Source organism: Hyperolius riggenbachi, chromosome 6 (genome assembly GCF_040937935.1).
Source record: "Hyperolius riggenbachi isolate aHypRig1 chromosome 6, aHypRig1.pri, whole genome shotgun sequence".
Lineage (NCBI taxonomy): Eukaryota > Metazoa > Chordata > Amphibia > Anura > Hyperoliidae > Hyperolius > Hyperolius riggenbachi.
The window spans coordinates 278,174,994-278,201,216 of NC_090651.1; positions in this window are offsets into that span (position 1 = coordinate 278,174,994).

Sequence of the window (26,223 nt, forward strand, 5' to 3'; positions counted from 1 at the left end):
TCGTTTCAAGACTACTCCTCACGGTTTAGGGCCCCTAAAATGCCAGGACAGTATAGGAACCCCACAAATTACCCCATTTTAAAAAGAAGACACCCCAAGGTATTCCGTTAGGAGGATGGTGTGTTCATAGAAGATTTTTTTTTTTTGTTAGCGGAAATTGATTTTAATTGTTTTTTTTTCACAAAGTGTCATTTTCCGCTAACTTGTGACAAAAAATAAAATCTTCTATGAACTCACCATACTCCTAACGGAATACCTTGGGGTGTCTTCTTTCTAAAATGGGGTCATTTGTGGGGTTCCTATACTGCCCTGGCATTTTAGGGGCCCTAAACCGTGAGGAGTAGTCTTGAAACCAAATGTCGCAAAATGACCTGTGAATTCCTAAAGGTACTCATTGGACTTTGGGCCTCTTAGCGCACTTAGGGTGCAAAAAAGTGCCACACATGTGGTACCGCCGTACTCAGGAGAAGTAGTATAATGTGTTTTGGGGTGTATTTTTACACATACCCATGCTGGGTGGGAGAAATATTTCTGTAAATGACAATTGTTTGATTTTTTTTACACAATTGTCCATTTACAGAGAGATTTCTCCCACCCAGCATGGGTATGTGTAAAAATACACCCCAAAACACAATATACTACTTCTTCTGAGTACGGCGATACCACATGTGTGACACTTTTTTGCAACCTAGGTGCGCTAAGGGGCCTAACGTCCTATTCACAGGCCATTTTGAGGCATTTGGATTCTAGACTACTGCTCACGGTTTAGGGCCCCTAAAATGCCAGGGCAGTATAGGAACCCCACAAGTGACCCCATTTTAGAAAGAAGACACCCCAAGGTATTCTGTTAGGAGTATGGTGAGTTCATAGAAGATTTTTTTTTTGTCACAAGTTAGCGGAAAATGACACTTTGTGAAAAAAAAAACAATACATATCAATTTCCGCTAACTTGTGACAAAAATAAAATCTTCTATGAACTCATCATACACCTAACAGAATACCTTGGGGTGTCTTCTTTCTAAAATGGGGTCACTTGTGGGGTTCCTATACTGCCCTGGCATTTTAGGGGCCCTAAACCGTGAGGAGTAGTCTTGAACCCAAATGTCTCAAAATGACCTGTGAAATCCTAAAGGTACTCATTGGACTTTGGGCCCCTTAGCACAGTTAGGCTGCAAAAAAGTGTCACACATGTGGTATCGCCGTACTCAGAAGAAGTAGTATAATGTGTTTTGTGGTGTATTTTTACATATAACCATGCTGGGTGGGAGAAATATCTCTGTAAATGACACATTTTTGATTTTTTTTACACACAATTGTCCATTTACAGAGAGATTTCTCCCACCCAGCATGGGTATGTGTAAAAATACACCACAAAACACATTATACTACTTCTCCTGAGTATGGCGATACCACATGTGTGACACTTTTTTGCAGCCTAGGTGCGCTAAGGGGCCCAACTTCCTATTCACAGGTCATTTTGAGGCATTTGTTTTCTAGACTACTCCTCACGGTTTAGGGCCCCTAAAATGCCAGGGCAGTATAGGAACCCCACAAGTGACCCCATTTTAGAAAGAAGACACCCCAAGGTATTCCGTTAGGGGTATGGTGAGTTCATAGAAGATTTTATTTTTTGTCACAAGTTAGTGAAAAATGACACTTTGTGAAAAAAACAATAAAAATCCAATTTCCGCTAAGTTTTGACAAAAAATAAAATCTTCTATGAACTCATCATACACCTAACAGAATACCTTGGGGTGTCTTATTTCTAAAATGGGGTCACTTGTGGGGTTCCTATACTGCCCTGGCATTTTACGGGCCCAAAACTGTGAGTAGTCTGGAAACCAAATTTCTCAAAATGACTGTTCAGGGGTATAAGCATCTGCAAATTTTGATGACAGGTGGTCTATGAGGGGGCAAATTTTGTGGAACCGGTCATAAGCAGGGTGGCCTCTTAGATGACAGGATGTTTTGGGCCTGATCTGATGGATAGGAGTGCTAGGAGGGTGACAGGAGGTGATTGATGGGTGTCTCAGGGGGCGGTTAGAGGGGAAAATAGATGCAATCAATGCACTGGGGAGGTGATCGGAAGGGGGTCTGAGGGGGATCTGAGGGTTTGGCCGAGTGATCAGGAGCCCACATGGGGCAAATTAGGGCCTGATCTGATGGGTAGGTGTGCTAGGGGGTGACAGGAGGTGATTGATGGGTGTCTCAAGGTGTGATTAGAGGGGGGAAATAGATGCAAGCAATGCACTAGCGAGGTGATCAGGGCTGGGGTCTGAGGACGTTCTGAGGTGTGGGCAGGTGATTGGGTGCCCGCAAGGGGCAGATTAGGGTCTAATCTGATGGGTAACAGTGACAGGTGGTGATAGGGGGTGATTGATGGGTAATTAGTGGGTGTTTAGAGGAGAGAAGAGATGTAAACACTGCACTTGGGAGGTGATCTGATGTCGGATCTGCGGGCGATCTATTGGTGTGGGTGGGTGATCAGATTGCCCGCAAGGGGCAGGTTAGGGGCTGATTGATGGGTGGCAGTGACAGGGGGTGATTGATGGGTGGCAGTGACAGGGGGTGATTGATAGGTTATTGACAGGTGATCAGTGGGTTATTACAGGGAATAACAGATGTAAATATTGCACTGGCGAATTGATAAGGGGGGGTCTGAGGGCAATCTGAGTGTGTGGGCGGGTGATTGGGTGCCCGCAAGGGGCAGATTAGGGTCTAATCTGATGGGTAACAGTGACAGGTGGTGATAGGGGGTGATTGATCGGTAATTAGTGGGTGTTTAGAGGAGAGAAGAGATGTAAACACTGCACTTGGGAGGTGATCTGATGTCGGATCTGCGGGCGATCTATTGGTGTGGGTGGGTGATCAGATTGCCCGCAAGGGGCAGGTTAGGGGCTGATTGATGGGTGGCAGTGACAGGGGGTGATTGATGGGTGGCAGTGACAGGGGGTGATTGATAGGTGATTGACAGGTGATCAGTGGGTTATTACAGGGAATAACAGATGTAAATATTGCACTGGCGAATTGATAAGGGGGGGTCTGAGGGCAATCTGAGTGTGTGGGCGGGTGATTGGGTGCCCGCAAGGGGCAGATTAGGGTCTAATCTGATGGGTAACAGTGACAGGTGGTGATAGGGGGTGATTGATGGGTAATTAGTGGGTGTTTAGAGGAGAGAAGAGATGTAAACACTGCACTTGGGAGGTGATCTGATGTCGGATCTGCGGGCGATCTATTGGTGTGGGTGGGTGATCAGATTGCCCGCAAGGGGCAGGTTAGGGGCTGATTGATGGGTGGCAGTGGCAGGGGGTGATTGATGGGTGGCAGTGACAGGGGGTGATTGATAGGTGATTGACAGGTGATCAGTGGGTTATTACAGGGAATAACAGATGTAAATATTGCACTGGCGAATTGATAAGGGGGGGTCTGAGGGCAATCTGAGTGTGTGGGCGGGTGATTGGGTGCCCGCAAGGGGCAGATTAGGGTCTAATCTGATGGGTAACAGTGACAGGTGGTGATATGGGGTGATTGATTGGTAATTAGTGGGTGTTTAGAGGAGAGAAGAGATGTAAACACTGCACTTGGGAGGTGATCTGATGTCGGATCTGCGGGTGATCTATTGGTGTGGGTGGGTGATCAGATTGCCCGCAAGGGGCAGGTTAGGGGCTGATTGATGGGTAGCAGTGACAGGGGGTGATTGACGGGTGATTGACAGGTGATTGACAGGTGATCAGGGGGGATAGATGCATACAGTACACGGGGGGGTCTGAGGGGGGGTCTGGGGAGAATCTGAGGGGTGGGGGGGTGATCAGGAGGGGGCAGTGGGCAGGGGGGGGATAAAAAAAAAATAGCATTGACAGATAGTGACAGGGAGTGAATGATGGGTGATTAGGGGGGTGACTGGGTGCAAACAGTGGTCTGGGGGGTGGGCAAGGGGGGGTCTGAGGGGTGCTGTGGGCGATCAGGGGGCAGGGGGGGGGGGAATCAGTGTGCTTGGGTGCAGACTAGGGTGGCTGCAGCCTGCCCTGGTGGTCCCTCGGACACTGGGACCACCAGGGCAGGAGGCAGCCAGTATAATAGGCTTTGTATACATTACAAAGCCTATTATACATATGTTCAGCGGCGATCCGGGTGCTAGTAACCCGCCGGCGCTTCCGAACGGCCGGCGGGTTACTACGAGCGGTGGGCGGAGCTAGTCCCCGGCGGCTGATCGCGTCACGAATGACGCGATCGCCGCATAGCCACTCCCGCAGCCGCCTCCGCCGATGGGCGTATTGCGGTCGTTTGGGCCCAGTCTTTGCCGCCGCCCATCGGCTGGGGGCGGTCGGCAAGTGGTTAAGGTGTTACAGTGAATGGGAACCACATTTTTAAAAAAATTGCAGCAAATACTTACCTAAGGAGAGGGAAGGCTCTGGGTCATATAGAGCCTTCCGTCTCCTCTCTCGGTGCTCTCTATCCTGTGCTGGCTCTCCCCCCCCCCCCCCATTTCAACCCCCCACCGAAAGGGTGTCCTCCCGAAGACGTGCGGCTCCATACTGCCCAGGCGTGAGCATGCAAGAGAGCGTGCTTGCGCAGGTGCAGTACAGGACCGCCCTTCTTCAGGAGCACTCGGGCTCCCTGAAGACTTCTGAAGCCTCCTTCGGCCGGGTAAATCAGTATTTGACTAAATGAGTCAAATACTGCTACCGGGCGAGCCAGCACTGAATCGAGGGGACCAGGAGAGGAGTCGGAAGGCCCTATAGGGCCCAGAGCCTTCCCTCTCCTTGGGTAAGTATCTGTCTCATTTTTTTAAATGCGGTTCCCATTCACTTTAAAATATCACCAATATGTTAAAAACTTGCATATGGGCTAGTGTACGGATAGCGTGAAAACAGCAAAAAAAAAAAAAAAAGCTGTAAAAGTGTAGTGTTCAGAGAGCATATAGCAATTTTACCAGTGTTTACTTAAATAGAGTAGTGAGCATTGACCATGTTACAGCTCACGTTATGTGCAGAAAAAGATTGATGCAAACAGCAAAATATGTGTTGTGGAGCAGTGCGAGTATTGCCCTGGCCTTCCTATTCAGTCCAGAATCAGATTAAAAATACTGTGTCTCACCTACAAATCTGTCCATAAAACCTGCCCAACCTACATTTCCAATCTTACTCAGAGGTACACACCTAGCTGCTCACTCCGCTTCTCCAATGAACTTCACTCGACTGTCCCCTGCATCACCCAGTCCCATGCTCGCCTCCAGGACTTCTCAAGAGCTGCTCCAACACTATGGAACTCCCTACCCCCCCCCCATTAAGGTTGCCCCCTCCTTCAACATCTTCAAGAAGGCCCTCAAAATGCACCTTTTCACTTTTGCCTACCCCCTTCCGCTGGTGCTCTAAACCTGTAGCTAAACTCTGATCCCTACCTTTTGTGTCCCTCCCTCTCCTTCTAGATTGTAGGCCTTCAGCAGGGTCCTCCTCCTTGTGTCTCCTGCCTGTTCATGCACCTCCATTACTGTACATCCATCCAATGGATCTGAGTGAACTCGACTTGGCTTATCTCCATACTCCCATCCAGTGACTAACTAAGCATTACCCTGTTCTCATACTGTGCTGCATGATCTGGTTTGCATGTATTCCTGTATTGTCTTATTGCTGTATGTCACCGCTAAATATTGTCTGTAACCTTAACTAATATACAGCGCTGCATAATATGTTGGTGCTTTAGAAATACAATACATAAATAAATAAAATAATGCAAGTTGCTCAATGCACGCAACATATGCTACACTGCTTGCGCAAACAATGGTAACATTGCCAAGTGTTGGCTGCACAAAGCAATTTTACCACTGTTTATAGAATATACCCCTATGTAGCCTCACTTACCTTTTTCCGAAGACTATAGGAGGTAAAATATTATCAGCAAATAGGTTAGGCATGCCACTGACTTCAGACACCTCTTCAGTCTCACATAACATTAAAAAGATTCTTGGGTCTGAAACCACTATCATTTATCAATGCTTCATTTTTTGTACGTTGTTGCTTTATAGGCAGAAATATTCCTGGTTTTCATTTTTTTTTTTTTGCACTTATTCAGACATGATTTGCTCTCTTGATCAACTGAAGGACAGTGTCACTGCTCTCTGACAACAGGAATAGACCAGTGAGTGTCAATGAATGACAATAATTGCGCACACTTCCCTGTCAAAGGGCATGTAGCTATATTTGTTTTAGTGTTTAGTTCTTCTCACTGCAGATAGAGGTCAACTGAACTAACTTGTTGCATATTTATTCAACACAAACTCTTATTCCCAAGCATGGAGGGAAATCACAGAATATGGTAAAATCTTCAAGCCATCTGTGTTTAGCTTCTATTATGCCAACTTGAAATGTATTTATTTTATAGTATTTGGATTACTTTTCCGAAACAAATATCTTTTTAAAACATTTTCAGAATACAGTAAAAAGAATAATGGAATCATATACTGTAGTTATCATTATTATATTTGTATGTGTTTGTACTGCCAGGAAAGCTAATTCAAGGAAATGTGAGGTGAGAGGTATGGGGAAACATGTACATAAAAAATTGAGGCAATGGGAAATTAGGTGCTGGGGATAACCACAAGAAGAATATTGGTAAATTACCAACATTCTTTTATGAATTATTGTAAAAACCTAACTGTTCCTGCATCATCCTCTTTCCCTGTCTGTGTGTCCGTGTTTTTTTTACTGCGCATGTGCTCAGTACAGTCAACTGCTGGGACACGAGGACGGCCCGGGAGCTGGGCAGGCGGGTGCGCGCACACTGACTGGCGGCGGTGGCGTGTGAAAAGACCTAGAGCCCCTTATTAAACGGGCTTAGGTCAAGCCAGTCATTGTATAAGGCTCGGTTCACATTGAGCCTAAAATAGCTTACGTTCTGCTCTGATGAGTGGAACACAGCAGCGGAAGCAATGCTTTCCCGATTGGAAAGTTTACATTGCTACGTTCTGCTCAGTTCCGCTCCCTGAGTTCCGCTCGTCGGAGCGGACGTTCCTGACCTGCACGATCCTTCCGCTCCGCTTCACGAATGCATGCCAATGTGAACCCGGCCTATGACTAATAGCAGAATATCAGTAATCTATCAATATTTTACTATGGCCTAACCTAACCTTTCTCTCACATGAGTCCTCATTCTCAATGCCTAACCCTAAACAACCCCTACCCTTCCTCTGGGGATCAACCCTAACCAACACCCCCCTTCCTTGCATTAAACATAATAAGGTTTTTTTATTAACTGACTTCAGGTATACTTTAAAGGGTTAATTGTACTTAAAATAATTTAATAATAAAAAAGCGTGTCCCAAATATTTTGATTTGATGTGATCATTGTAGCGGCATTTTATGCCAAAGATATAAACGGTATTCTGTGAGTTTATTGTAGCCGCAATTTTTTAAAGATATAACCATTATTCTCCAAGATTGTTATAGAAGCATTTAATGACAAAGATCTGGTATTAACAAAAATCTTTGTAGGTGCAATGATGAAAAGATCAAAATAAACATTATATTGTGTAGATTGTAGTTGCCACAAATAAAATGAAACAAATTATGAGGCCAAAATGTAGTTGTAAAAATATAGCTGGTATTATATTAACCTCCTTAGCATTATGTCTGACACTGTGTCGGGCATACCGCTCTCTGGCCCCAAGAGCCCCCATAATGAAATAATTGTCTCAAATGACTGTAAACCCTTTAGCTAGCTCTAGGCTAGCTAGTAAAGGAGTCCGGCACCCCCTTATCACCCCCGATCCCCCCCGATCCCCCTGTTTATACATTACCCCCCTGGAACCAGCGATCGTGCAGCGCCCCTACACAGCTCCGGTCTCTCTATGGTGAGGATCGGGTATGCGCATGATGTCATGAGTGACGTCGGCGACGTCATGACGTCATGTGCGATCCTCCCTATAGTGAAGACCAGAGCTGTCTGGGGAGGCTGCGCCGATCGCTGGATCCAGGCTGGGTAATGTATAAACGGGGGAGTGGCGGGGATAAGGGGGTGCCTTTACCTTTACTAGCTAGCCTAGTGCTAGCTAAAGGGTTTACAGTCATTTGAGACAATTATTTTATTATCCGGGCAAAAAGTAACAAAACCTCCTGAGCGGCGTAACGCTCAGGAGGTTAAGGGCATATAGTTTAAGCGTAATTAAAATCAGCTCCTTTATTGTCACTGCAAACATTTCCATGCTATATTGAATATAAACATGAAATAGCCCATATGAAATAACGGCACCATTTTCACCATTCATAACATAGAAGTCTATGGTGGAGCCCATTTTGCACAGATGGCTCCGGCGCCAATTATACAAAAAACTTGTAATAAATGATTTAAAATTTTAAAAAATGTGCCTGTTACAGCAGGCCTCATGCCCATGGCCACCACAACAGCAATCCTGAGCCACATTCAGCACCCAGTATGTCATTTGTTGTTACTCACATTAGATTATGCAAAATTATTTATCTGGCACATAGCAGTTTTATTTAATAAAATGTAAAACTTTTATACACAATGGCCTCAATTCTGGTAGGGTTATCAAACAAATTACCTTATGTGAGGTAATTTACCTCATGTGGTAATGAAATTTAGCAATTCTGGTATGTTTTAGCCATGTTTTACCTCACAAGGTAAATTATGAGACCATTTGTGATGTAATTTACCAGAAATAGCTATTCTCATGGAAATTAGGGGGCATGTTAGCACATAATTTACCTATCAGTTTAAGACCTGCCTGTACCTGGAGATAAAGTCAATTTGTATGCCTTTTGCAGTTTTTAGTGGAGTTCCTTTTGCTGTTTTAGTGCTGTTCTTATTCAGGCTGTGTAATTGAAAAGAATAGTAGAAATAAAACTCCAAATATTTACTGGATTTTTTTTCTTTATAAAAGATGCCTAAATATACTTTTCATAGGTTGCTACATAATCAAATACACCTTCCCCCTCAAAAAAAATCTTCCAAAGACTATCCTAACCTATGGAAGAAAATTAAAGACTACTATTATGTATTTACTGCATGCTTACCGCTGAAATACCTCATGTTTTACCTCACTTTATGCATTTACCTCATGTTTTACCTCATGTTCGAAAATGGAGAAAAATCTTTCAGAATAGCTAAAAAAAGAGAGAAAAATACCGCATGAGGTATTTTACCTACAAACAAATATTTACCTCACATGGCTACCAGAATTGAGGCCAATGCCTGATATTTCAGGCGTCTCATACAGTGGATGTAAGTCAAATGTTGGGCTGTCACATTCCACTTTTGTCCATGTTATGTTACAGTGCTTGCAAGTAACTAATGTCATTAAAGTGGAAAAAATTAAAGATTTTACATACAATCAATTACATTTTTTTTTTAGTTATCTCACATTGTGGCTGTACGTAACAATTTTTAGGCAGGTAAACACATTGACCATTCTAAAGACCTTAATTTTGAAAAACCTAGAAACTACATGTGATTTTTGGCATTTATGCATGAAATAAAGCCTCTGCGTAAAAATCATATTTTTGGAGGATGCTTTTGTCCATGACCCCCCTCCACCCTGCCACTGTACAGGTTTTTATGCACTTTGCACACCTTTATAAAAGAAATTTTGGCTGCAGGGATGCCCTGAAGGTTTTTGATGTTTGCCTGCCATTAAAGTCAATGGGGCTCACTGTGAATTACCGGTTCGTTCATATTCATGGTAAAATTTGCAAATGCAAAATCGCGATGTTTGGCCATACCTATATCTGCAAACCATTAGAGATTGCCTACTACTATCAATGATTAGGGATGATCAATAAATGCTACAAGCAAGCAAATTTCCATTGATTTAAAATGAAACTAATCACACTCAGTACCTGATGATTAATTAGAGGAAGTCAGTCAAACATACAACAGCCAGAGGACTTAATTGGCTGCATTTGATCCCCTTTTTGGGTCAGGGTAAATTTGCACATTGGGACTATTTAATCATAAGCACTATCATTGATAAATGTTTGCCAGTGGTATGGTATACATGCAGCATATTTTCAGTACTTGACAGAAAACCTCTATCGGTTACAGGACAGCTCTCTGCCAGTTTCTGTCAGCACTTGCTGCCATTCCACCAGTCTCGGTTAGCACTGCAGTCCAGTTCCAGGTTTTGTTAGTACTAGAAAACTTGAAAATGGGTTCCATATTCTGGGGGTTTCTTGCAAAATTCAGGGCAAACAATGAGGTAGCTGGAAAGCAGGGGCAGATTTTGGGAGCACAAGCTTTGGAGGCACTGGAAAGCTAAAACACACTATGAAGAGCTACAAATATGTGCCACCATTTGGAGAGCACTGGAAAGATGAAAGCCTGCAACACTACTGTGGGTACTGGAGCTTTGGCAAACCATACTAGTCATTTGTAATCCCACCAATTTCTAGCCACAACCACTGAAACTCTCCCCACATTTTGCACATCACACAAAGGCCACTTGGTTGCCATTGCTCCTCTATCAAAATTGCTGTCATCTTCCCTTGCTTAATAAATCAGGACCATCAATGATGTGTCTTACCATTGGTTGCCACTACATTGCTTGGTCTAGAATTGTCCTTTCTTTGTCCCTTTTTTACCAGAGGCAGAGAATCAATTAAAGAAAGTAGGAGGCTGTTTTTGCACCCATGTTTTGTTTTTTTTTAGATTTTTTTTTTAATAAACAGAACGAACAGAGAAATAATTGGCATCATCAAAACATGCTCAGCAAACACTATAACCTATAACAAATAATTGGTGTCCATGCAGTGCCACCAGCCAGGGTACACATGAACACAGTGGAAAAACAGTTATCCTGAACATCTCCATAGACCTAAATATACAGAAGAGAAAAGAAGAAAGACAGAAGAAGAAAAATAGAGTAGAATATGAGGAGGGAGAGAAGGAGACCCATGCCACCAACAGAGACCACCACTTATTCCTAGAAATGCCATCCAGGTGATCACTTACTTATGTTGCCATGAGAGTTTTATATTGATCAGTCTCCATGAACTCAAACCACCCAAACCACATCTTCCAGCATTGCTCATGTTTCCCCTGCATAGTTGCGTTTAAATCGTACATATTCTGAATCCAGTCAACCTCCGTCTACCACCACTTCACCGTTGGGGGTCCAGGGACTTCCATTTATGGGCAATCATGGCCTTGGCCGCATTGACCAAATGTCTAGTCAAGGTATTTTTGTACCTTTTAATAGACCAAATATTGTGGTGAAGCAAGAAAAATGTAAAGGAGTCAGGAGGAAGGAAATCTGTTAAAACGTGCCCTCACCTCGGCCTGAACTGGGAAAATTTGCTACAGAACCAAAATATGTGGAGAATAGTACCCTTTTCCAACCCACATCACCAGCACAAATGCAACATATTGGAAAACATCTTGTGCAGTCTAGATGGAGTGTAGTATCAATGTGAGAAAATTTTGTTGCCCGCCCCTTGGCTCCTGGGAAGAAATAAAAGACTTATGGGCAAAGATTAATATCTTCCGCAAAGCCGAGGGCTAAACTCAACCCCAGGATCCTCTGGATCCTTGTATTAAGGTACCTATAAACTGTACAATTTTTGGTATACTGTCATGTTTTTGATCTGATTATTCAGATTATATTGTATGAAAACCGAGTATCTGGTAGGATTCAATAAATCCAAGACAATCGCATTATCTACTAATTCCTTTAAGAACTGGTGGATTAGCATTAATTATTTTTGCATGGATACAATTACAACTGGTTGTAATATCAGGAATAGGTTGGATTATTTAAAGTAAACCTGAAGCTTTCAAAAAAGAAAAGTTATATACTTACGTCAGTAGGAGGCAACCTCTGTATGCTTCCCACTCCATATTCTGTTCCATAGGCTTCCCCACTGTCCAGGACCCCTTCGTTGCAGGTCATGACCCTCTTCTTATTTGTGGCTGTGCTCCCCTCTGTGTATGAGCACAGACACACTATGCAGGTGCACTATGCTTGCACAGTAGCATGGAGCAGCTCGTGCACAGAGAAAAAAACTTCAAGTTTCCTTTTATGCTGTGAATCGATTAAATAAATTTTTTTCTTATAGAAAAAATATGATCTTATAGAAAATATAATTGTTCACTTGATACTGCTTCCTTAATGGCCCCCTTTGTCATACAGTAGTAATACGTTTCATCCTGACTCAGGTGTGATTTCTATGTACTTCTGGCTAGCTAGTTGCTTACTGTGAATATACATTATAAGAACGAGCAGAAAAACATGTATACCAAACTGAACTATGAAATGCTGAAAAAGTACTTATGCCATCATAATACAGAGAAAAGCCTCCTGATGCAGAAGAAAAAATAACACCGCTGCTAAGTATGTATGCTTCCTATATGCACCTAACTGTGAGCATAAAATTTAGTTCTAACTGAAAGCTTTTCCAAATAGTGGCATAAAGCTAATTTAAGTGATGCATTTAGATGTAATTACACAATTACCCTATTATGGGACTCAGCTAATAAAAGAAGCATTTTTAGTACAAACTCTCTGCCCTCTCTCTCTTTATAACTGAAAAATCCAAATGATTCAGCTTCTCTCCGCCTCCCTAAATTGGGCTGAATTCTCCCCTAGACGGGGTTTGTGGAGAGTGGATGCATTTTGTGCTGACACTTCATTAGAAGGTAATTGTTTAATTAGTATGAAATCTGTCTTTCTGGGAAGTGGTGTTATCAGCAGCATATGGCAAACTACACATTAATGAAGCAAGGATTTAGGACATCACAGGTTCCTGAGCAGCCCCATCACCTCGGTGGACCTTTCTGAAATGCCCGATTGTGTCTGCAGCTGGTCTAAAGGCATCAAATGATCTTCAAACTTCAAGTTGTTTTATAGGGTCATATACTGAGATTCTCCAGTTGGGAACTTAATTGCTTTGCGCAAATGTAGTTAATGCTTGCAAAATACAGTAACCACTTTCTTAAAATGAAATTCCAATACTTCTGCTGACTTACAAATTCACAAGATAAACTAATCAAATTGACTTAAAAAAAAGTTTCTTTGAAGATGTAAATCAAATCAGCATTCAATCTACATTTGAAGCAAAAATAAACGTATGAGATAGTGAATTGTACATATAGTACAGCTAAGAAATAGAACATTGGTAGCAAAGCAAATAGTCTTATTTTGTTTTTCTTGTACAGGAAGAGTTAAAAAATTCAGTTGTTATCTCTGTAAAAGAGTTTCTCTGAGCTATTCAACCCAACTTGGTTGAATACAGTCCTGTTTTCTGAAGCACTTAAGCCCCATACACACGCTCAACAGCGGTATTTTATGCAGCACAATTATCAAACAACATTTTGTGTGAAACGAGTTGAAAAACCCCCCAAAAAGTTGCTTGCTATTGTTCACACAACTGATAAGACTGATAAGACATCAATCCAACTGTTACATTGACGTCTTATCAGTCTTAACTGTTGTGTGAACAATAGTAAGCAACTTTTTTTTAGTTGTTCAACTTGTTTCACAACTAAAGTTGTTTGATAATTGTGATGCATAAAAGACCGCGGTTGAGCATGTGTATGGGGTTTTAAACAGCCAAGAAACAGTGAGAGAAAGTGTGAGATAAGGTTTTACTGCAAGAAAGTTCAAAGGGTAATTATTTCTGTTTTTTTTATAGCTTAAAAGATAGTGTGGTTTTAAACCTGCAAATGTGATGCAATGCTATAAAAGAAAAAAGCTATATAACTGAAAATAAAGATATGGGACTCTTTCCTTTGCCACTATTGTTCTATTCATTATCCATACTATACATGCAATTGATTATATCATACATTTTTTTTCGCTTCAGGTTTGCACTAAAGTAGTGAATTGGATAGTTTAAATGAAGAAGCAATGTGTACGTTTATCAGAGAATCACATCATTTAAAGAGTAAAAATTCCATTATTTATTTACTAATTTTAAAATCTACAATAAAGACAGACCAACATTTATATAAAACACAACTAAAAGGGCCATATTTCTATGGCTGTTCAAATATTAATTGCCATTACATCAATTGCAAACCACATAAGGTAAGATAACAAAAAACTATTGGCAGCAAAGGAGTGCCAACACCAAGCGTTTCCCAACAAGTAATATATCAGTGGGTGTATAGACCAAGGGCGAGCACTTTAACTCGACGCGTTTTATGACGAAACCTTCACTTCTTCAGGAGGTATTCAGCCTTAGATTTGGCAATTTATCCTAAAAATGAATAATTGGCATAAGTATAAGTGTGACATAATCCAATCAGAGACACTGACTGGATTATGAAATATGAAATATGAAGCACTGTGCTCAGAAAGATCACTAGCACAGCTTCACCACAGTCTTTTAATCACTAATTGTGGTTGATAAGTTTGAGTAAACATAGAAGAAGAGATCTTTTTCCAGGATTCAGTGTGACTGTCAGCACAGAAAGTTTTCCTTACTGTAAGACATTTCTGAATTAATTTAAATATAATATGTCTATTGCAATGGCAGTTCCTAGCCCTGATATATTCTATGCTGGGAATAATTGTGATTTATACACAAATGCCATTACTTTGGGACAAAAGCAAGTAAGATAATTGCATGGACTATAAAGAGTAAAAATGTTATACCAGACTGTAATTTAAATGTAGCTTGTATAATAATGATTTTTTCCAATTTTTCTTATTCTTCCTGTTAAAATGCATTTACAGTAAAGTGGCTCTTAGCAAAATGTACCCCCCAAAGAAAGCCTAATTGGTGGCGGAAAAAACAAGATATAGATCAGTTCATTGTGATAAGTAGTGATAAAGTTATAGGCTAATGAATGGGAGGTGAACATTTCTCAAGTGAAAACGATGGAAGGCAAATGGGTTAAAGTTAACGGAAATCGATCGGAAAATGCTCGGAAATCGATCGGAAAGCAAATCTGACATGTTGGAAATAATCGATCTGACAATAAATTGGCCAGTAAATCTCATAGTGTGTACCCAGCATTAGGGCTCAGCTGGGCCCTGTGGTTGTTATTATCATTAATGTATATGGCATTACCATCTCTCTGCAGTACAATGTAAAGCTCCATACACACACACTCAATTACCTTCCCAAGAAAGCAAGCCATCTCTGACGGGTGGCGACCAATGAGCAACAAACAGCATTAAAGCTTGGTTTAATTCAATGATGTCACAATGACAATGTGCTGATTGGTTTGTTAATGGGAGGACGAAAATAAGGACCCAGTAGTGCAAAATTTACCTCACGTGAGTAGATTGTTTGAAAGGATTGTTCGTTATCGACGTATACGAATGACTAACACCGATTATCATCTAAATTGATCCACCCGCATCTATATGGACAATAATCACTATCTTTTACAATCATTGGTGCCCTTTTTTTTAACTTGATTCTCGGTCAGCCCATCCTTCAAATTTCAGACAACGACAGTCAAGCATGTGTACATAGTACAGATTTAATAAATAATGTAAATATCACACTACTACTAGGGACTAATAAAATACAGCAAGTTAGAAGAAATAAAATAATAACAGCAGCATCTGCTGCTAAGTTGGTAAGGCTGCATTGTATGTTAGATAAGTAGCAACAGTCTAGAGAGTGAACTCGCAGCTCGGGTTATTTTTGTGACACTAATCCCCACTTATTGTGTTCCATATCTCATTCTCATACGTTCATCATGGATGTTTTTTGTTAGCAGAATCATATTTATATGTTTAGTTGCCAAACTCTAAACAACATAGGGAGGTCTCTTAACAGCAGACACTTCTTTAGTTTACCATCTTCTCTCCAGCATAATGCTGCACAGTGCATTATGTGCTCCCTCTGCTAGTCATTATTTGAGCCATAGCTTATAGGAACAGGATAGCTCAGCAGCACAAGACAGTTGCATGGTTTGGTATCTTCCAGAGTTTTCTGTATCAATTTTAATCAGCTCTGGAATTTAAAATGTACAGTACCATAGAGGATTCATCGAGGAATTAATAGAAGGACGTGCCATGGGGTAATATAAATGAACAGATTTCTTGGAAAGGGGATTTCCGTTCTGGAGTGTCAATAAATATAATTTAGTGTTAATTTAGGTCTGAGATTCGGGTGTGTTAACGAAGTCATACAGTGCAATAAGAGAAATTTTGAGTGGCAATCTTTAAACCATAAATAATCAATCTGCTGTGTAGAGTAAACGCTACCATTATGTCTTTAAAAATCTCCAGTATTATGTTTTTTTTTCTTCTTACAGATATATAAAAATGGTTTGTACTATATTAAAAGATAAGCATGCTTTTATAACAGAACTTTCCCTCTCTCATCCAATAAAATCTCTGGGATCCTCCATAAGTGGACTGCCTACAAGATCTTGTGGATAGGGATGATATGTGCTTTGAAAATGAATATATTGCCTTTCTTACTTTATCTTTTTGAAACATTTTCTGTGCAAGTTCCTGTTCAACTATTGAAGTTGCAATCAGAGTTTTGAAATTTGTTTGGAATCACACTGTTAATATCTTAGAGTTCTTAAATAAATCTTGGAATCTTCTACAGAACATGAAGGGATAGTTCTTCCCCATTTGAAAGTTTATTACAAAGCTGCATAACTTTGACAGTTGACTGAACGGTCCAACCTACACCAAATGAGGCCTTTTGAAGCTGCCATCCTCTATCCCACCTCATAGGCCTCACTTATCTGGACACAATCTCCTCCTTAAATTCTTTAACCTGATTTGCTCCTCCCTATTGAATTTCCATTGCAAATATGGTGCGCCACAGCCAGATCTGCTTATCTGTGGTCTTCACCTTCTCCACTCTTCCCACTTTTGGGTAACTCCATCATCCCATCCAATATGTCTAATGACTTTATGTCCAGATGGTACAACCTGGGGAATTTTAAATTTAGTGACTGGACAGACCTTCTCACTAAGAAGCTTATTCTCAGATCTACAGCAAAAAATCTCTTTCACTACACACAGATCATCATGGAATATAATCAAATGAGTCATTTTTTCTGTTACTACATTGGCAAAGCCCCATCTACTGTATATCTTCCAACACCTCCCTTGAATACTTATATGATCATAAGGGCCATCAAAATGGATTGATTTTTCAAATATATGCCCTTTTAGGGGGAGAAAAAGTGTATCTTATATGCCCAAAAAAATACAGTAAATCCAGAAATACAGTCCAAAATTTACCCGAACAATGAAGACCTCTGCTGAAGAGGATGTGGGGGTAAGGGGAGCTTAGGACATATTTTCTGGCATTGCCCTGTGATCTTTCCTCTGTAGAAGGAGGTTCGATGCCTCTTGACAACTACTGGCATCTCTGTTCCTCTTGAGCCACTCACAATGAAACTAAGTAAGCCCCTCTAAATATTAATAGACATACCATGCGTCTTATCTCCCATATATTGCTACTCATCTAGCCATTGCTTCTGCATGGAAAAATATTGCCCCTCCAACTATTTTTTAGATTAAACTTAAAATCAACTGGGCTAAGTCAATGGAACAGCTCACTGCATCCCAGAGAGATAGTGAGCAGATCTTCAGATTATTTGCCCCGTTAATTAGCTAGGTGTTTGGCTTAAGCCCTTGATACTGGTATTCATGGTGGGTGATCCAGTGGACCTGAGATACTACCATATCCCTCAACTCAACATACAATGGATTTAGTTTTTTTTTTTTTTTTTTTGCCACATTATAGTTTTTACTTCTTTAGACATATAAAAGGTATTACTTTTACAAGACTTTGTTTTTTTCTACCTACATATACCTTTTTAGACTCAACTCAGTGTGACTCTTTGATCTTCCTTCCTAAGTGACGTGTGAAACTACTGGAGAGACTATTTGTGTTCGAGCGTCTACCCCTACTTTGCTGTTCAGATGACCACTTATATATTTGTGTGTATATGTTATGTTTCTCATCAAACAAAGGACAGTTTCTGTACTAAGACTTATAGGATTTATTTCTATTTTTGCCCAGGACTCGACACTTTACTGAGTTTTTCTACCCTACATTGTGTACCACTGCATGTTGATTGGTAATGTTTATTTGATATTGATTTTTCTCTGTATACTTTTTAATATGAGAAAAACCTAATAACCTAATAAAAGCATTGTTACCAAAAATATATATAAACTGACAAAAAGGAAAATTTCTGCACAACCGTATCACCACATGTGTGCTAGGTCATAAATAAGAGAATTGCAAAAAGGAGAGTATATGACCATAAAATAGCACTCCATGTACTAATATTCAAAAAGTATAACAATGTTTATTAGGAACAATGTAGAACACTATACATATAAAAACATTAAAAAGATACCAATAGGTCAACCTCATTAATTAAGTCATTAGATATTGACACCTTAAATAGGTAATCCAAAAAGTGAATAATAGCTGATTATCATCATCTGAGTGGCTCAATAAGAGCCCACGCAGTGATAGAACCCGGGTTCTGTAACACTCAATTTGTGCCTAGAAAAAGTGCATATATAGTTATAAAGTGCAAAAATAGTATAGAGCAATACCTAGAAACAATTACATATGTTAATTTCAATCAATATAAGAGTGCATAATAAGTGCAGTGAAGGGCAGCAAGGGATGCCAAATAACCATGTATTATGATGCTGGAACTGACAGCAGGTGCAAGGAGAGAGCGCTTACGTGACCCAGGAATGAAGTCAAAGAGGTGACCGAGAGGAAGGGACACCCCCGGCAGACAGCTCCACCGGTATCGCGGCAGTCACGCCGCTTTATCAAGAGACGGATCCCCCTTTCTTGATAAAGCGGCGTGACTGCCGCGATACCGGTGGAGCTGTCTGCCGGGGGCATCCCTTCCTCTCGGTCACCTCTTTGACTTCATTCCTGGGTCACGTAAGCGCTCTCTCCTGGGTCACATAAGCGCTCTCTCCTTGCACCTGCTGTCAGTTCCAGCATAATAATACATGGTTATTTGGCATCCCTTGCTGCCCTTCACTGCACTTATTATGCACTCTTATATTGATTGAAATTAACATATGTAATTGTTTCTAGGTATTGCTCTATACTATTTTTGCACTTTATAACTATATATGCACTTTTTCTAGGCACAAATTGAGTGTTAAAGAACCCGGGTTCTATCACTGCGTGGGCTCTTATTGAGCCACTCAGATGATGATAATCAGCTATTATTCACTTTTTGGATTACCTATTTAAGGTGTCAATATCTAATGACTTAATTAATGAGGTTGACCTATTGGTATCATTTTAATGTTTTTATATGTATGATGTTCTACACTGTTCCTAATAAACATTGTTATACTTTTTGAATATTAGTACATGGAGTGCTGTTTTATGGTCATATACTCTCCTTTTTGCAAAAATATATATAAATATAAACTTACTTTTAAAGTACACATATTTTAGTATCTACTGAAAGCCACCCAGATGACCCAACCCCTCATCCACCCCACTTGCTTAAAGGATCCTTGTACTGCCTGCTCCCATCATAACTACTACCATACCACTGGGTACCGGGGATCTCATGCTCACAGTAGCCAACATTCTGGCCTATATGCAATTCACTTTTTCTCCCGAGTTTTCTCCTACGAGATAATTTTTCATCTTTGATTTAAAATAACTTTTTACCACTTTGCAATGGAAAAAGTCCCAAAACATAGTTGGAAAAGTACTGTTGAAATTATTTTGAGCATTTGTTTGCTTGCCAGTGGTTTAAAAGGCACTTTATTGACAAGTTTGAAAATATCACCTAGGCGAAAACTCAGGAGAAAAAACTAATTGCATATGGGCCCCTGTCTTTTTACATAAGTTCCTCTGTTCAGGTAGCTCAATCTATTGCTCATGAGACTGAAGGCAGCATTTTTAGTTGAATTAAAGGAAAACGGAAGGCTGTCTTCCCTTCCAGAACAACAGGCCAGAGGTAGCAGCAGCTGATGTATAAATTAATTGACACCTTATAGCTTTTCTGAGTACTCAGAGAAGTCTCCTGTATCAGTAAGCTAGGTTGAGATAAAAGGTTGCAGGGCTGTATGGGAGCATTAGTTGTGGGATTTAGATAAGCAATAGGTTGTGTTATGTATAAGTACTTTTATCATTAATGTACCCCAGAAGTGTGTTTGTGGGGGTATGCAAATTGAGATGCTGGTGGGCTAGAATACCTGCTGGTGGCCATTCTCCAACTGCTTGTAGCCTTTAGGGTCTCTCCCATTTCCTGTTTCCTATCCTTTAAAGAGGAACTCCAGTGAAAATAATGTAATAAAAAAGTGCTTACCGTATATACTCGAGTATAAACCGACTTTTTTAGGCAAAAAAAGTAGCCCAATAGTGGGGGGGTCGGCATATACTCGGGTCACCATGTCAGAAGTGCAGCCATGGCTGTGCCCCCCCCCCCCCCCGTCTCCCCTCCAGAACGGAACAGTGTGGAAATTACCGCTGTGTCCTGATCCGAGTGCTTCCCGCATAAGCAGCATAGTTTTGCAGGATTTTTAGTGATGGCTCTGTCCTCCTTACCCAGCCAGAGTGGAGCGGCGTGTAAATATCAGCTGAATGCTGAGTTGATTGTTCCCTCACAGTTTGCAGAGTTATAAGCAGCGAAGCGTGCTTGTTTCACTCACCAGAGTCACCACCAGTCCATCCGTAGCTGCGGGGATTCCCCTCTTCAGCTTGTCCTTTGCAGGCTAATTTCTTTATGACGCGTAATGAGAAGTGCCACTAAAGGGCGTCATAGAGATGAGCCTGCAAAAGACAAGGAAGAGGGGAATCCCTGCAGCTACGGAAGGGACTGGTGGTGACTCTGGTGAGTGAAACAAGCACGCTCTGCTGCTTATAACTCTGAAAACTGCGAGGGGAACAATCATATCAGCATTCAGCTGATATTTACATGCCGCTCAACTCTAGCAGGGTAAGGGGGACAGAGCCATCACTAAAAATCCAGTGAAACCATGCTGTATATGCGGGTGGTCCGGTCTGTAATCATAAATGTCTACACTCGGGTGAGGACACAGTGGCAATTTCCATATTGCTCTGCTCTGGGCATTCAGGTGTAGGGAGGGACTGATGGTGAGTGAAACAAGCACACTCTGCTGTTTATCACTCTGCAAACTGCAAGGGGGACAATCAGCATACAGCTGATATTTATTTCTAGGGCTGGGTTATCTATGTAAGGTACTTGTCAGCATTCAGACTGCTGTTCAGTCACTACAGCCTATCCCCAAAGGCATTAGTAAGTTGTTTGTATAAGATGCTGGCCAGAACAGCAGCTTGCCTTCAAGACGTTTCTGAGTTTGTTCTGTGCCCAAGTCTGATGTGAGTGTGCACACAGGCCTACTACCATGCCCTTCGTTGACTAGATGCATAGCTATGGAAATTTAGACGTCCTCTTGGAAGCTGTAAGTATATGACTCAACTGAGAAATATACAGTTATGTAGAGTTTGGAAAATAAAGAGGAACAGTAGTGAAAATAATGTAAAAGCATAACATAGCTTAGTCAGTGATTGCCCATTGAAAATTCTTTCCTCTCCCTGATTCATACTCTGAAATTTATCACAGGTGGCAACATCTTTAGTCCTGTCAAGTGATCTCTGCGGAATGTTTGCTTCTGAGAATTCCAAAGCAAGTGCAAAATATACCTGGTCTCCAGAATTATTTGGGAGGAAACTTCCACATAGCTAATCAGCTTTGGCTAAACATCACTGGGATGGCGGGGCTACACACCAATTTATAGCAATATATAGATATAGGAAGTATTTCTGATGCTGAAACCGGGTAAACCACACTGCACATGCTGTGGGGCACTGTCGGTTGCAGCATTGGGTGCTTGTTGTGTAGTGTATGACAAGCCAGACAATTACTTTAGACCTCTGCATTTCCTCCCCTCGGCTTATACTCAAGTCAGTCATTTTTACCAGCATATTTAGGTAAAAGTGTGGGAGTTGGCTTATACTCGGGTCGGCTTACACTCAAGTATATACGGTAATTTTACCAATAATTATGTATAAATGATTTAGTCAGTGTTTGCACATTGTAAAATCTTTCCTCTCCTTGATTTACATTATGACATTTATCATATGGTAACATTTTTACTGCTGGCAGGTGATGTCACTGGAAAGAGATGTTGCTTGCTTTTTTGGCAGTTGTAAACAGCTGTTATTTCCCACAATGCAACAAGGCTCCCACAGTGTGATGTCAGTACCTCAGTGCTGTGAGGCGCTGACATCATTTGTGGGAGGGATTTCTCCACAAAATCAGCCATACAGAGCCCCCTGATGATCCGCTTGTGAAAAGGAATAGATTTCTTATGTTAAGGGGGGTATCAGCTACTGATTAGGATGAAGTTTAATTCTTGGTCACGGTTTCACTTTAAGTATCAGACTAGCCCCTTTTAGTCGAATAAACTGGAGAAAGTGCCCGTGGCCATATATGAGTGATTCTGGACTGCACATGTGCAAGTTGCAAATTGAAGGAAAGAAGATGTGCACCAGCACTTTATTTCCCTGGGCATGTGCAATTCAGAACTCACATAGGTACGGTTTCAAACCGTTTGTTCACTGCTCACTCGGGTGAAAATTCAGGAGGCTGTGGGGAGAAGTGGCCTTGAAATGAGGACGGGAGGGTCTCAAAGACACCGAGCAGTCAGGGAATGGCCAGGAGTAAGTGTACTTGTGCCCCATCATTCATTTTTTTCTGCACACTTCAGGTGCTTTAAGTACAAAATTAATAAACTGAATATGTTTGGCCATAAACGTACTGATTTTCTTGTTGATTTGCGTCCAATTTGAACACACTATTGAATTTATTAGAACTCATTCAATGCCCCAGTATGCCGGCTTGATTGGCAGATCGATTTTCTTGGCTAAAATATTGATTGATCACTGTTGAGTCGGGAGCGGCAGCAGATCGATGGTTCATAGCTTTGCACTGCATCAAACAGTGCAATGCTGTGGTCGATAGATTTTTAACAGATCTCATGCAGAAATCTATAAAAAAAATCTATGTACAGTGTGTGGAAGCATTCAATCTGATAGATCACTCTCTGATCAAATTATGCTCTGAGAGGGCTCTATCTTTTGGCCAGGTTAAGTAGTGTATGGCTAGCCTAAAGGTGGCCACACACGATACAATAAAATGATCCGATTTTACAGGAATTCGATAAAAACGATCGTATCTCTCGAAAAAATCTAAAGCTTTTTTTTCATTTGACTGAAAAATCCGATCGGATTTCCCGTTTTTTTCGATTTAAATCGATCCGGAATGCCAGATATTTCTCTTCAATTTCTACTAAAGATTGTATGGTGTGTGTTGGATTGTTAATTTATTACTATACACACCCTAGCAATTTTCTCTGAGTTTCCAATCATTTTTATCATAATTGAAATCATTTTTATCATAATTGAGGAAAAAATTGAACATAGGTGTGTGGTACATTGGTCATATTTTTGAAATGTTACAATCAGTCAGAAAAATTGATTGCAATTCCTAAATTGAACAGATATTTAAAAAAATTGTATGGTGTGTGGCCACCTTGAGAGAGATAAGAATCTATGGACTCTTCCTTTTGCAGTCTGCCTGAGAAGTTGTGTGATCATTCACTGCAAGTTAACCTCTGTTCACTTATGTTTGCTGATCACGGATAACACGCAGGCAATGGTCTCTTGATGACACTCTTGACTTTGCCTCTTATGACCTATGAAATATTCAAACCCTGTTAAGCAGCAAAATTGGTTTTAGTTAAGATTGAGATCTTAAGATGGGCATACATTGAAGTTAAGGGTAGATTTTCTTGCTAACGCAACAAAGCATGTTTTCATATAAAGTCACCTACATCAACTAAGGCAGTAAATAAGAATCAGCCTTTAACCAAGTCAACATAAAAGTCTTGGGAACTTCAAATGCATTTAAAATATCTGAAGATTGTTTTCCAATAAGGGTCAAGCAGAGGACAAGAGGGTATTAAGAGAGGCTGTAGAGGGCCTGTTCATTCGCAGCAGTATTGCCTGTAAATCTACTGTAGCTGCTTTTAGGGATAATACAATTTGTACATCTAGCAGGTGAAGCATGTAATAGAAAACTCCCCTACTTATGATTTAATATTAAAGCAAATACATATTGACTATGTGTAAAGACTGTTCCTTCTGCTGATCACCTACTTATTGTTATTTATAAAATGCTCTGCAAAAGTGTCCTATCAAGCTACTAGTACTGCTAAGACAAGCCAGTAAGTGCTGTGATTTAAAGAGAATATGTACTCTAAAATTCTTACAATAAAAAGCATACCATTCTATTCATTATGTTCTCCTGGGCCCCTCCTGTGCTGTTTCTGCCACTCCCTGCTGCAATCCTGGCTTGTAATTGCCAGTTTTAAGCAGTGTTTACAAACAAAAGACATGGTTAGCAGCAGCTTGTGATAGGCTGAGAGGAGCTCAGTCTGTGACTCACACAGAGCCTGCAGGGGGCATGGAGAGGGTGTGTATAACTTCTATTCTATCACAAGCAGAGCAGCACATTCCTGCCTGAGTGTCTGAGCCTGACAAAGCCGACAAAGGAAAAAAGATTAGATTATATAACAGAGATAATACAGCCACTGTGCAACTAGGAAAGGCTGCAGTAACAGACCACATTAGAACAGGTATAGGAACTTTTAGGATAGAAGAAATAAGGCTGAACATTTTGTTACAGAGTCTCTTTAAAGGTTAGAAATATCAATGATGAAGATTGTGATTATTGTTTGTAATAGGAATAAGGAATTGACACAAACATGGGAGGGGCTAATTAAGTAGATGAATGAGAATATTTACTTTGAACTGGAACAAATGCTTCACATATAAAGTGGATCTGAACTCATGCACAGGACTCAAGGAAAATACAGATTTATCCACACTGTATGCATTTAATTAGATCATCACCCCTACTTTCCAGCAAGGTCCGAGTCCATGCTTTGCCACAAATCCTGGTTCCTTCCCATGATGCATATTTTGCTGGCTGCCGGTGCTTTACCATTATGCTGGCCCATACACAGTAGTCGGAGACATTACTATAGTTACCTCCCTGCTGCTTACTTCGTCACCCTGGCAACCCTCGCATCCCCCTCCTGATTGGAGCCCTGCTGCAGCCGCTGGGGTTGATGGGGGTGGGAGAGCAGAGGAGAACAGTGTGTGTAGCTGTAGCTGCTGCAGCCGGAGTTCCATAGTGAATGAGTGCACACTAGTGAGACAGCCAGAAAGAGATCAAAGAGCAGTCTGCCACTGCTTTCACAGGCATGAGAGCACGTAGCTGAGGTGACGCTGACAGCTATGTGTGAAGTTACTGGAGCAGAGAGAAGGAGCTCCGGGCAATTTAGATAAAAGGATTATTTGCCTTTCCTATTCTGTCTTCTCTCTCCCTCCCACTGTCTGTCCTCTTTTCTGAACAGTGCAGTATGGTGGTGTGTTTATACATGTTCCTGCCATGGGACTGGTGAAGAGATTCCTCCATTTCCACAAAGTCTTTCCCTCCTGTTCCTCTTTATCTGCCCCCTTCTTTCTCTCTCCTGTGTTTTTACCCTCTTTTTTCCCTCTCTTTTGAGTCCACCCTCTACTTTCCCACACTTATCACTCTCTTCCATTCCTCTATCCCACTCTCCCCTCTCTCTGCTTCACTTCCCCCTCCTCTTTCCATCTATTGTCCCTCCCTTAAAAGGACCTTTCAAGTGGAATGAATCTGACTAGTTTAACTTACCTAGGGCTTCTTCCAGCCCCTTGAAGTCCCCCTGTGCCCTCGCTGTCATTCCGCACTACTCTGTTCAGCCGCTGTCCCATGTTAAAGCTGGCAGAGTCCACCAGTCGCTGGCCACCACACATTCCCTACCCCATGCCTCTTCACTCACGCTACCATGTCTGGAAGTGCTCTGCTTATGCACAGTAGCAATTAGCAATTTTTACTCACTAATGCTGCCAGCTGTGGGAGTGCAATTGAGAAGGCACAAGGCACAGGGCCGCGCAGGCAGTTTTCGGAGGGGCAGAGCGGCTGATGGAGCAGGGCAGAATGACAGCAAGAGACCAGAAGAACTTCAGGGGGCTGGAAGAGGCCCCAGGAAAGCAGCTGGCAACATTACATTCTCTCAAAATGTTCTATCTTGAGGCGCCTGGCTGTTTTTTTATAGGGACATGAGACTATGCTGGGGGGGGGGGGCACAGTTTCAGTATTTTCCATAGGCGCTTTTTTACCCAGATACGCCACTGTCCTCAGTAGAGCAGCTAATTTGTG